Here is a 14,004-nt window from a genome sequence, read left to right on the forward strand (position 1 = left end):
TTGGTTTCCGCTGAAAAAAATATATAACTCCAACATTTTCTTATTGTTAGTACTACTGAATCCAACACACATTTCTTCAAATATCTCGAAAACTCATTTCTGCAGATACTGCTGCTTACCTGCCCACAGCAGTACACACGAGAGACATACAGGTCTGAAGCTCATTCATTGTGAGCTTTTTTTTTTTTTTTGTAATACCCAACTCAGAATCAAAAAATCTTGGAGTAAAGAACTAATCACCCCCTCTCCCCCCCTTAGGGTAGGAATTTTTCCCTCAAATTTATAGGGGAATTACTTCAGGCGCTATACCCTTTCTAATAAAAAAAGAATATTCAAAATCGGACTATTCTGTAAAAAGTTATGTGTGGTCATACATTAAAAAAAAAAAATATACGTGTCGACTTGAGAACCTCTTCCATTTTTTCGTCGGTTAAAAATATTATGTCACCATCATTAAACTTCGCCCTATTTTTTCATACAAATCCTGAATATAAAAAATGTTTGACGACTGGCACTGAAAACTAACCCTAATCACAAGTACCAGAGATTGAGAGGTCTACACTGCCGTGTGCAGGTAAAGGGCTATAACTGCAATTTTATTTTATTTTTTTTATTATTTTTTTTTTTTTTTGCATTTTGTCATCATTGTTTGTACGTTAGCTTTGTTGTACAAATTAACTTATTTGCTTTCCGCTAAAAAAAGTATAATTCCAACATTTCCCAGTTGATAGTACTGAATCCAGCGCACAATTCTTCAAATATCTCGAAAACTCATTTCTGCAGATACTGTCGTTTACCTGCTCAAGAGAGTACACACGAGAGACATACAAGTCTGCATCTCATTCATCGTGAGGTTTTTTTTTTTTTTTTTGTTATACCCAATTCAGCATCAAAAAATCTTAGAGTGAACTACTAATCGCCCCCCTTTCCCCACCCTTAGGGAAGGATTTTTCCCTCAAATTTATATAGGAACAACTTCAGGCTATACCCTTTCCAATAAAAAAAAAGAATATTCTAAATCGGACTATTCTGTAAAAAGTTATGTGTGGTCATATATAAAAAAATCTGTGAGTGAACAACAAATCAACCCCCTTTTCCCACCCTTAGGGTAGGAATTTTTTTTCAAAATTTTTATGGGACCACCTTCTGGGTATACCCTTTCCAATAAAAAAAGAATTATCAAAATCAAACTGTTCTGTAAAAAGTTATGTGTGGTCATACATTTAAAAAAAAAATATATACGTGTCGAATTGAGAACCTCCTCCGTTTTTTCGTCGGTTAAAAAATCAATAATAGTAAAATCAACTGTTAAAAACAAGTTTCCTGTTGAAGTCAAATGTACGAAAAAAAGATGCAGTAGTTCAAAATTAGTCCGCATGACTCAAAATTGTTCTAAGTCTATCTATTTACATTATCATCTGCGAAAAAAAAAAAAGGGGTCGTTCACAAATGATTACACGTTTCGTGGGGAAAGTTGGTTTGTGTAGTTATGACAGTTTGTGACAAAGGGGGGGGGGAGGATACAAGAAGTGGACATCTCGCATTTTTATTGGATTACGCCGATGAAATAGAGCTTGAGATGGGACAAGGAGAGGAGAGTTAAATATTTTGTAACAAAAGGAGGGTGTCAAAACTGTTGACAAAACATCATATGTGACATCATTTATGGAAAGCTCCTTATGTTAGAATTAAAAGCAGGCGTACTATCTTACTCGTTTTTCTTTCTGTTTTTTCAATAGAAAATTATAGTACAGATTAATCTATAAATCTTAGTTAAGGATGTTTTCTAGGTAAATGTACAATGTGTCCAAAAAGTCCTTGACACATTTTAAAATATCGTAGAAAAGCAATACATTGTCGCAGGAAATTGCAATTTACGCCGAAATAAATCACAGGTTCAAAAGTTTTTCTTTTTTTTTTTTTAATGACATTGTAATAAAAAAAATAAAAAGCAAACAAAAGAAAAATGAAAAAAAAAAGAAGAATAGAAAAAGTGTAATTATAGGTAATGATGATTGCTGTATATTCACAGTAAGAAAAATAAACGTCTCGTGAGCTATTTAATCATGTTATTAAATATAAGGCCCCTATATATACGAGCCGACGCATCAGCTTAAGATTAGCCTTTTTGGATCGGAGCGCGTGTTTTAGTGGTTGTCTTTTCTGGCAAGTTATCGCGTTTGGTGATTTTTCACTGTGAACGATTATTAGCGGCACGTGAATTGTTTATTAAATAAAATTTTATTTTCGACAAATTTGGCGAAATCCGAAACTTCGCTGTGATAACCCTAGCAGTGCAACAATGAGAAATCCGATCCAAAATGGCTTAACTTAAGCTGATGCGTCGGCCTGTCTATATAGCGGCTCTAATTAAACAGAAAGGAATACCTTTCATTACCAGTGTTCAATATTTTTTTCTACCATATGTTGCTCTTACTACGTCTAAATGGTACTCAAGTTAATGCGAAGTTCCCAAAAGGTACTACACACATTAAACTCTGATAATAAAAGGTATTGCATTCTGTTTAATGATATAATTAAACACCTCATATGACGTTTTTCTTACTGCGACAATACAGCAATTGCCCTATAATTGCAATTTTTTCCCTTTTTACTTTTTCATTTTTTAAGAAGTAATAAAAAAAACTCTTGAACCTGTGGAATATTATGGCGCAAACCGCATATTCATACGACAATTTGTTGTTTCCTATGAATTTTCAAAACGTGTCAAGGTTTTTTTCGGATACTTTATAATCTCATAGGTTTTTTTTTTTTTTTTTTTTTTTCTTTTATTCTAGCGTACACGAAGAAATAAATTCCTGAACAACTTTTTCCGAAAAATTAGATCACGGGGTGAACAGTTTGAATACTTCAAAAATTGTTTGACAAATGTTTGCAATCTAAGAATTACTTTATTAGCTTGTTAGAAATTAATTGCTCCTTGAATTAAGACAAACCGTTTTTAATTTTTATTCAGAATGACTAATTTCGCTCTTATTCTAATCCTGTACGTGACCAACGTCACATCAAAAGCTAGCTCAAATTATTTTCTGTTTTATTTATTTATTTTGAGTCAGAACAATGCATGAATTCCAATGCTTGAGTAGTTATACAGGGTGGCGACAGATCAGGGAAATCAGGGAGATCAGGGAAAAGTCAGGGAACTTTATTAATCAGGGAAAAGTCAGGGAAATATCAGGGAATTTTGAAAAAATAACAAAAAATCAGAGAAAATTGATTTTTTGAGGATTATCTGTTCAAAAAAAAAAGGTAAAATTAATGAGGTGTGATTATACACTGCTGCATATTTGTGCATCTGTTTTCCTCAACGTCAAAGTATTGAATCTTACTTATTAACCACAGGATGAACTTCCTAAGATTGCTTTTGTGTCTGTTAGGTTGTTTATTTTACCTAGCTTGAAATTTCCTTTTACGCTTTCAATGCTACGTAAAATAAACAACCATACAGGCAAAGAGGAAGCCTTCAATTATGACTTAGCTCCTTTGCCTTTATTCCATTGTCTCAAAGTAATTAGCATACTATGATGACGATTTCAAGAAGAAATCTTTGGTTTTTGAATTAATACTATAAAAGGTCAAAAGTTATTACTTCTTCGCATTTTTAATTCAATTGCTAAAATTGAACTTTCAATTAAAAAAACTTTGTTTTTTGCCGTTATACTCTTTGTTGTCACCGCAGATTATAAAGGTTTTCTTTTCTTCAGACTTTAGTGATTCTTTAATTTTATAACCAAGCTGTATTCTTCTTTTATATATTTTGAAATTAACTAATTCCTTTTTTTTTTCCTTTTTTTTCCCCTTGCATTTCAAAGTTGTTTGTTACAAAAGCAATCTAAGATTTTTTCTCGTTACGTACTGAAATCATTTGAAAAAGAGTTAACTTGTGTACTTAAGAAAATCTTTATCTTTTTATTGTTAAAATGCTGTATTTCTTCATTAAAACCTATGTTCTTGATTAGAGAAAAGCTCCCTATGAATGGTTGTCAAATGGTTTCATCTGTTTTGCATAAATATGTCAATTAGTTATATAAGAATAACTACATTACTTTTATTCTTTTACTATTACTTGTTATTCTTGCAAAAATTATTATACTGTTTGAAAACTTAGAACTAAAAAGTAATTGAAATTATTTTGAACTATCATAAATACACATGTTTTTAAAAGTAATTTTAATAGTTTCTTAAATTCTTTTGCTAAGTGGTTTCTGGAAGTAAAGTTTTTTTTTTTTTTTTTAAATTTTCTATAATCTTTCCATTGTATAAAAAATTTAATATACTGCTTTGTAGGTCATTTCCCATCCCCAATATTGTCATGTTTTTTTTTTTTTTTTTTGAACCATTTTATTAAAAAAGTAGCATCTTTTTAAAATATATCTTTAGTTCAACAACTTTACATAACTTAAAACGTTTAAAATACTGCATTTTATACAAACATACAATGGATTTCAAGTAAAGCAAAGAAAGAAAACCATTACCATTGGTAACGTAAATCAGGGAAAAGTCAGGGAACTTTTTTTCACAGTTCCTGTCGCCACCCTGTTATATATATATATATATATATATATATATATATATATATATATATATATATATATATATATATATATATATATATATATATATATATATATATATATATATATATATATATATACATAAAGGGCTACTTCTGTCCGGATGTCCGGGGTAAACTTCAATACTACTGGACGGATTTTAACCATTTTTTCACCATAGATAGCTACATTATCAGGAAGCAACTTAGGTTACAATTTATTCTTTAAAAACTTAGTTTTAAAAAGTTAGGGTGGAAAACAGTAAATTCCGTTTAATTTCCCCATTAAATGATTCAATTCCCATCACCAATAAACTATAGGGGGCGCAGCAGTCAGTGTCTAATGGCGGATGAAAAAGGTAAAACAAACAAATGCCGTAACTTATAACTTGCTTTGACGCTTAGTGAATGACAGTAATTTTTCATCGTATTTGTGAGAAGCTTTCTTTTCTATTCTTCTGAAATTACATTATACCACAAACTGCTTGAAGCCTGTAATTTACCCCAAAAAAAACACGTGGAATGGAATGTTTTACCCTTTTAATTAGTATTGGTTACCACCGCAAGGTAGCGTATTCGAGCTCTGGAGTTGCGAATATAAAACCCTTTTTTACAAAAATTCGTTGCCTAACAATATCAATATAAAAGGTAATCATAATGAAAATTTTGAATCAAGGTTTCTCTGCAGCAAACATGAGTTTAAAGTCATTTAAACATTTGGAAACTCTGCTTTTTGCACCCTTAAAGAAACATAGTAGAGAGCTTTTTTTCTTTTGTGTGTGCGTACTATTTAATTAAATAAAGCGCTCGGTTTTTTTAGTGATCTTTGTTTTTGTTAGTTCATATTTTGGAAATTCTTCATTTTTTTTTTTTTTTTGCTTAAATTCGTGCTTTTGTTTCTAAATGAATATTCGTTCGTTCTTCATACTTATAGGTATTTTACTTTTATGGGTAAGGAAGAAGCTCGATTTTTAATCACGTCAAAGCGATGTATTTTGTGTTCTTTCAGTTAAAAGAGAAAACGAAAGAAAGTAGCGATTGTTTCTTATAATTATTACTGACCCATGCAACGGCGGGTATTTTCGCTGGTATATATATATTTCCTTTCCCTTATTTTTACATTCCGAGTTTCTTTCTTTACTAATACCAACTGACAATCGGTAAAGAATCAACAACAAACTGTATCCTTCCCGGATACATTTTTGTACATGATATTAAACCGCTTTTCGAAATATCGTCCTCAATGACAGCTAATCTTATGGAATTTGATTGCAACAAATTTCAAATTAAATCCTTAAGCTCAGAGCCTGGTAACTGCGATGGAGATGTGACAGTGACAAAGAGAATTATAACAAGTTTCAGATTGTGAGCAATTTGAGTTGGCTGTTCCGCGCAAGTTCCATTGGAATCGATTTCAAATTTGATTATTACATCATGGGTTGAGACTATACAGAGGTTGTCAGATTTCGGCATATAATTTGGATGTCTATTGGATTTTCGCTGTAATTATTCAATTATATTTAGTACACTGTAACGACATGGGATCACGTAACGGCAAACAAGAAGTTCCGTCCAGAACTCAACGAGCGTACTTTCTCGAATACCAATAATATGGAATCCCGTTCTAACGAACTTCAAAGGACCACAAATTTTATTCGTTATATCGGAAATTTAGTTGCAAAGGAATTCAAAGTAATGGCAATTAAATCGGGACTAGACATGTATTTCGTTGAAACGGAAAGTTCGTTGTATTAGTATTCGTTGTACCGGAATTTCACTTCCTCTACATTCTAGTATCTGACCATAATTCTCAAAAATAGTTAAAATCGCAAATTATTTCAAACATAATTTCTTACTATTTTTAACTGATTTCTAAGAATAAAATATGCCTCACTTAACTGAAGAATTAGATGCGTAAAAAAAAATAAGTCAATAAAAACAAACAAACGAACAAATAAAACAGCAACACCTTTTAAACAAAGCAGCTAATGCACTTTTTTCCGTTAAAAATTTTTTTTTAACCGCTCTCAAAAAGAAAAAAAAAAGAATTAAAATAAATAATCAGACATATATTTTGCATCATTAAATTAGTGACTTTCTTACAGCGAAACAAAATCAAAATCCTAATATTAAATTAGTATGTTGTGGCCATCACGAAACTTTCTTCTATATTTTTCTTTTTTTTTTTCTGATCCCTCCCTATGCTTGATGAGGAAGCAATATTCCCAACAAAAACAAAATTACACATGCAAAAACTTGACGACCATCCCAATGTCTGATTTATTGTAAAAGCAAAGCAAAGTGCGAAAATTGAAAGTTATTTTAAAAGCCTTGCTTGAATTAATTACAAATATTTTATTTGTTAACAAACATAAGATGGCAACAGTTAAAAATTTTAAATCATTGAGATAATATTTCCGATCATTTCCATCCAATTAAAATCACGAGAAATACGCAGACAACAATCTATTATGATTTATCTTTCTTATTGTTGCATTAATAAAGCTATTTTTATTCACAAAAAAAAAAAAAAAAAAAAATCAACACCTCTTGGAGGATTGGCGTCAAAATTGAACCAAAACCTGTTTACATATGGATTCACATATATTCCAAATTTCAACCAGAACTTAGCATTACTTCTTGAGATAGGGCACTCACAATGGAAAAAAAGAACCGGTTGATTGCGTTACCCCCTTTTTAGCTGTTGACACCAAAATAAAATCAGCTCTTATACCCACTAAGGGCTACTTGCCGATAAATTTTTCTTTCATTCCGTTCATTATTTCTTGAGATACAGCAGTCACAATTGACGACAAAAAACGTTCTATAGCTCAACCCACGTTTGAGTTATTGACACCAAAATTAAATCAACACCTGTTCCTGTTAATGGAAACAAATGGACCAAATTTTGTTTGATTCTGCCAGTTACTTCCTGAGGAATAGCAAGCAGACGTAACTCAAAAAACGTCCCATTGCTCCATCCCCCTTGGAGGAATTCGCGCCAAAAACCAATGGGCACAAGTTCACATAGCGGCACATATGTGTACCAAATTTCGTTCGATTTCATCCGGTAGTTTTTGTTGTAGAGCGGCCACAAAAAACTGGTCACACACAGACGTGACACACACACACACACGGACACACACACATACACACACACACACACACACAGACATTTTCCAAAAATAGTCGAAATGGAAGCACGCCTCAAAACGTTTGAATCCGTCAAAATTCGAAATTCGAAAATGTGCACGAATCCAATACTTTCTTCTATATATTAGATATAGAAGAAAGTAAAAATATATAGTGCAAAACGTATTTCTGATTGTTCTATGTTTGAAAAATGCTATGTATTTTGAACAAATAAGAAGCGGCATTTATTTACGAAAAAAAAAAAAAAAAAACAAATCAAAACCAGCAATAGAGTCACTAAGTTTCTATAGTAAAATCGTTTATTAATATTTCTACTGACAAAGCAAGTCTTTATACCGCATATTGCACTGTAAAAAAGGCCCATTAACGTTCCTGGAAAATAATACGCAGCGAATGCATCCAATGTCCGCCAGTAACACATCACTAGCAAAAACCGGGTATATTTTCCCATAAAAGACCGTAACCTTTCTGACCAGTTTGAAAATCTCCCCAGGCGAAGCACAGCCCTGCAATGCTATAACTGTCCAGAGATATATTCGCTCTCGTTTGGAGCTTTTAATCACACTGGGAGAGCCTCAGTCAAATTTTAGCCGATATTTAGACACACGGCAGTGTGCCAGCCGTTAGGAAATCAGACGACATATTTGCCAGTGTGTATCTTACACGAATCATTTAAAGCCCCTCATTTGACACCCTCATTTCTCAAAAACTATTAAATCTACGTGCTTGAAATTTTGTATGTCTAATAGAGCTGCATAACAGACCTATAATCCTAAATTTCATTATTGTACCTCTTATAGTTTGGAATTATTAAGATATAAAAAGTCATTTTTTACACTGACTGACTGACTCACTCACTCATCAAAATGTTAACGAACTTTCAAGTGTCTCACATTCTAGAAATGTCGCATAAAGATAGATTTTAATGCATATGTAAAGGGAAAAATCTAAAAAGTCAGAAACCACATTTAAATAGTAAAAAACTACGCTATTTTTTCTGAGCATCACGGCACAATCACTTCACCGCACGGTTACAAAATATTTCGTTAAATAAATCAAAACAAATGGGCTCGTCAAACGTTGTCAAAACAAGGTTATTGAACTTTTAAATTAACAATTTAATTTCTAACCAAAAGGGGACTTTAAACAATACTTTAATTTACGCTAAAATGAAAAATGATCCAGCAAATGATTAAAATTGCAAATTTTGGGATAAGCGTTTAAATTAAAAAAAACAGCTTTAAAATTTATGAAAACTTTAGATCTAAATGGCAAGTTAAAAAAAAAATAGTGATGACTAAAAGTTGCCGCAAGTTTAAAATCCATTGTCAAAGAAAGTAAAAAATTGTTTTCTAAATAAGTTGAAGAACATGTTAAAATCCAACATCTATGAGGAATTGCTATGGAACTTGGTAACCGTTTAGATCTGAACTTTTTTTGTCGGTGACACCGTCTACCCCGAACCTCATTTCGACCAAACTTGGCTTCTTTTTCACATTTATGCTTTGTTGGGATACTTTTTAACACGCTCAGTCAATCTATAAAATAGTTGCGATTTTTTTTTTTCACAACATTAAAAAGTCTGCATTCATGCAACTTGTAGCAATTCATGAAACTTTTTTGCAAAGATACTTGATTTTTTGGGGAAATGGATGAAAACCCGTGAAATCCTGAAACGTTACACGGAAATAATCAGTGCGGATATTTTTTGCACTGTGGATAATGCAAGTTTCGCTGCTAATCTTAAAGCAAGTATCTTACACTAACACTTAAAAACAATTAAATTAGTAATTATATGACACTTTCACAAGCTATATAAAAAACGGGGAATTTGTATGCCTGTAGGAATTTATATGCGTGTACTCTGCGCTTGGTACTATTCGGTGTGACCGTTTCGGTTCTGACTGTTTCGGGGCTGACTGATTAGGCACATTCGTTTTGGCGCTAGATATTAACGTTTTGAACTTTTTGAGCGTAAGAAATATTAGTTAAAAAAACTAGAGGGGGTGTAATTACGGGGATTTTCCTCCTTCTAGAAACATATTAGAACCATCTTTATCTTGGTTAAAGGAAGAAATTGGCCAGGAAGCAGAATGACATTTAATTTCTGCTACATCAAACAGAAAAAATTACGTTGTATAGTTGTACATTGTATACATATGCCCAGAAATAAACAAAGTATAAACGCGGAGACAATTGTCAGATTTGTAAAAGTTTATAATTCTCCTGATACTTGTGAGCAATGCATGTCAGATTCTCTGTTGCAAAATTAGAATCGAATGAAAGAATTGTTTCCTTTATACTTTTGCCTCTATCTCTATCCAGTTTAGAGCATATGGTTTTTTCTACTGATTAAACATAAACACATCTAAGTATTACTCTAAGGTTAATGAAATACAGTAGAACCTCTCAAAAAGGAACACTTAGGGAAACGGACAACTTGTCCCTTAAATAGAGATGTCCCTTCTTTGAAGGTTAATGATTTCATGCACGCTGCGTATACTCAGTATAATTTCATAATAAACGTAAATTCATAACATTTAAGATAAATTATTGGAAATGCGTCACATATATATACTAAATGAAATTCAGAAATATTCAAACTGGGAAAAAAATTAATATTAAACTTGTATAAACAATTTCGTAGAATCGAAGTTTTATAACTGGTTTTCACTAATTACAATTTTTAATTAATGTGTTACATAAGACAGTTTGATGTTGTTGTGTAATTTACAATACGAAAAACAGTGTAATCATATTTCATATTTTCTTTACAAATTTTGTCATGGACGCACGGGGTGAGTCCATAAAAAATAATAGATGAGAGATAAAGCATGAATGTAGTTCTCAGCGAGGATTTTAGGATACTTAGGGGAAGGTCGGGTAGTATTGGACACTTAAACCATTTCAATCATAACACTTTTTGTTTTATTTGTAAAGAATTAGTTTTTACACTAAATTATGCTGTACTAAGTTACCTAACACAAATTGTAAACTTTGGTTAAAAAAACATGGAGTCGTATTTTTTAAACAAATTTTTGTCAAACTCTGTTTTTGGCCAATTTTAAATTTTGGAGGGTTGTATCGGACAAAACATTAAAATGTTGAAATAAAAACAAATAGTTCGGAAATAACATTTTAATGTGCAAAAAAATGAAACGAACAAAGTAGTTGGTTACTTATAATAGTATACAAGTCTAAAAATGAAAATAAATAATATTTTTTTTATAAAAGTGGATAAATATAGTCTATGGTTGGTTTAGGCCTAACGAAAACAAATTCATTTTAAACTTTGGGACACAAATCATATGTGTAGTAAAGACTTTCCGGTTGTAGCTCAGTACATTTTTCATGTGCCCAACCCTTACACGTTTTTCATTGGATCCAATCTTCTTCAAATGTCTCATTACAAATTATGCAGTGAGTCAGCTCTTCGTTTTCTGCGGCTTTCATCATACTTTAACTTTCTTTTAGTGTTTTCTTTGTTTTTCATTTTAGGTTGAACTATTTTTTGTTTCTTTGGTTTGGGTTTTCCCAATTTCTCATTTTTTTGGCGCTTCTCTTCTTTTGGGAACGAAATATCTTTCACTAGCTTCTCTAATTGTCATTTTACTAAGTCCAACTTTTTTAATGGCTTCTTTTATATTTGTTTCATCCCATTTATGTCCTGATTTTTCCATTTCGACCTATTGCACAAAGAAAAACACCGTCAGTATTTTATTTAGTGCCAGTAACTTTGTCCGATACAACCCGAAATTGGTTTGTCCGATACAACTCGACTGCAAAGCTATAGTTGTTTAATCACCATTAGGTTATTACTTAAGCTAGACCCTTTTATAGCTCATAATACATAGATTAATATCAGTCTAAAGGTATAACAATGAAACAATCCTTATATATTATTTCTGTAGCCTGTTTTTGGTTTCTACGCCAAATTTCCCTCAATTCTTGATCGATTTCTTTGATTTACGGTTAATTTTATAGCTTATGGTGCAGGCTACTGACGAAAAATAGACCCAAGGTCTAAAAATTGTTTCTTTTAGCCAAAAAACCTGTTTTAAAGAACCAGAATAAGGTTTTCGGTCGAACTTATAACTTTAACTTGCGCTAAGACCGACAGAGCTGAGTAGCTTGATTGGCAGAGCGTTCTCTTCGTAAGCAGGAGATTACGTGTTCGGGCCCACGTCCGGACAATCTGCAACAAAAAAATTACAGAAATATCGCGCATTACATGAACACTGAATTAAGTGAATAAGAACTATGAGGGAATAGAATAAATGAGAAGGAAATGCTCCTTGCTGATATAAAAACTTTCAGTGATTTTGTGCTAAATTACGCACAATTTAATTTTAAACGAAGTAAAGTAAATTACTTCGAAATTGCACGTGTTTTTTTTTTTTTTTTTTTTTTTTTTTTGAAGCTTTGGCTCTGGAAAGAAAATTAAAGCATAATGTAAGCGAAAATATAAGTAACAGGTTTAAGATTTCAGACTACAATAGAATTGTTTTTTGTTCAGAAAAAAAATAATAAATCGTATATTGAAATATATATTCTTCTAATGCGTTTTTGACTCTTTGTACAAATAAATAAAATACTACCTCAATTTGAAGGGTAAAATATATATTTTTTCTTCTTTTTGCTAAAAAACAAATAGCTTATCACATTTTTACTACATTCGAAAAGCTACGCTTAAAAAAGAGCATAGTTCAATTTATTTTGTATTTTAACCGTGCTGTTAAATGATGAACACGTGCTGCCATCTAAGTTATAACGGTTTAAGCAGCCTGCGATAACAAATTGTAAAAATTTTCAAAAATAAAAACATTTTTCTTAAATATCTTATCTTATATATTAATCCCCTCTCATTTTAAAACTTATCACGCTGGCCAATGACGAAAAAAAGACTTACGGCCGAAAATTCAAGTTTTCGAAATCGCCTCTTGCTGTTTCAAAACCTTGATGCTGCCTGTAGTTCTTATGCATTTTTTAAAGCAAAGTTCTAATGCAGTTTTCCATTTTTTACGTCGCTTTCGGCAAAAAAAAAAAAAAAAGCCTTTGCGTGTGTTCATATTTTAATAAAGCTTAACAGCACTGGACTTAGTTGTTCGGTTTAATTGATAAGTTTTTTTCGGTAGAGCGTTCGGCTATAAACTATCTGAACTTCGGGCAAGCTTGGGCTGTCCGACATAATATCAAATTTATATTAGTATTACGCATTACATGTGCTCATAACATACACACCTAGTACAATAAATGCAGTGGGAATGCTACTTGGTGTTTCGACTCCTTTATGCAGGCTACAGTTATCATTCGGATAAGTTGATTGTTAATCGAACTGTGTTCTTTGACTACATCCAGACCACTCAACATAATGTAAGCATAAAAAAGTATTTGATTTACCTAAAGAAATCCTTTTTGTGCAGAAAAACATTTTTATTGTATGCTAAAATGTAGATGTTTCTAATAGCAGGGATCGACCTTTTGTACAAATGAAAAAATACTACGCCCGATTAAAACTACGAGTTTCACTCAGTAAACCTTTAATTTTTTATTCGCGCGAATACGATATAAAGCATTAAAAGTATTATCAACTTCATTAGCAAGAAATTATTTTCTACTCCTCTGCTTTCTGCTGAAAAAAAATACATTTTGTCTACGTTCGAAAAATTACACTTAAAAACGGACTCAGTTCAACTGGTTTTGGTTTTGAATTTTAAGTGTTCGATTAAAAGAGAAACATCTGAGTTCATTTAAGCCGTAACGGTTAAAGCAACCTTCTATGTGAAATAGTTCAATATTCAAAGATAAAAACACTTATTTTCAATCAAATTTATTACTTCTCTAGAATGTTTCTTTCAATCGCTACGTGAGATCTTCGTCATTCTTTAATCAAATTCCATGCTTTGCGAATAATTTTAAATCGTATCATGCTGGTTAATGACAAAACACAAATGCATGATCTTATTATTATTTTTTTTTTTTTTTTTGGCAAAAAGCTTTTTTGCTGTTTTTTACTACGCATTCCTTCAATGAATGAATCGGACTGTTAGTCAGAATGGCGCCAATTCGAATACGTACCAATAAATATCTCTTTAATGTTTCTTTTTTTCCCGTCAGATGCTGACATGTGCAGGACTGTATTTGCCACAACCTGTTTTTTCACATGCAGAATTATTGCTTTTTCACGAGTCACCACTCAGCCACACTTTTAATGACATTTATGTTTGCATTGAAAATATGTACGATTAAAAGGGGAGCTATGATCAAATTATCACAAC

This window comes from Uloborus diversus, chromosome 8 (assembly GCF_026930045.1).
Source record: "Uloborus diversus isolate 005 chromosome 8, Udiv.v.3.1, whole genome shotgun sequence".
Taxonomy (NCBI): domain Eukaryota; kingdom Metazoa; phylum Arthropoda; class Arachnida; order Araneae; family Uloboridae; genus Uloborus; species Uloborus diversus.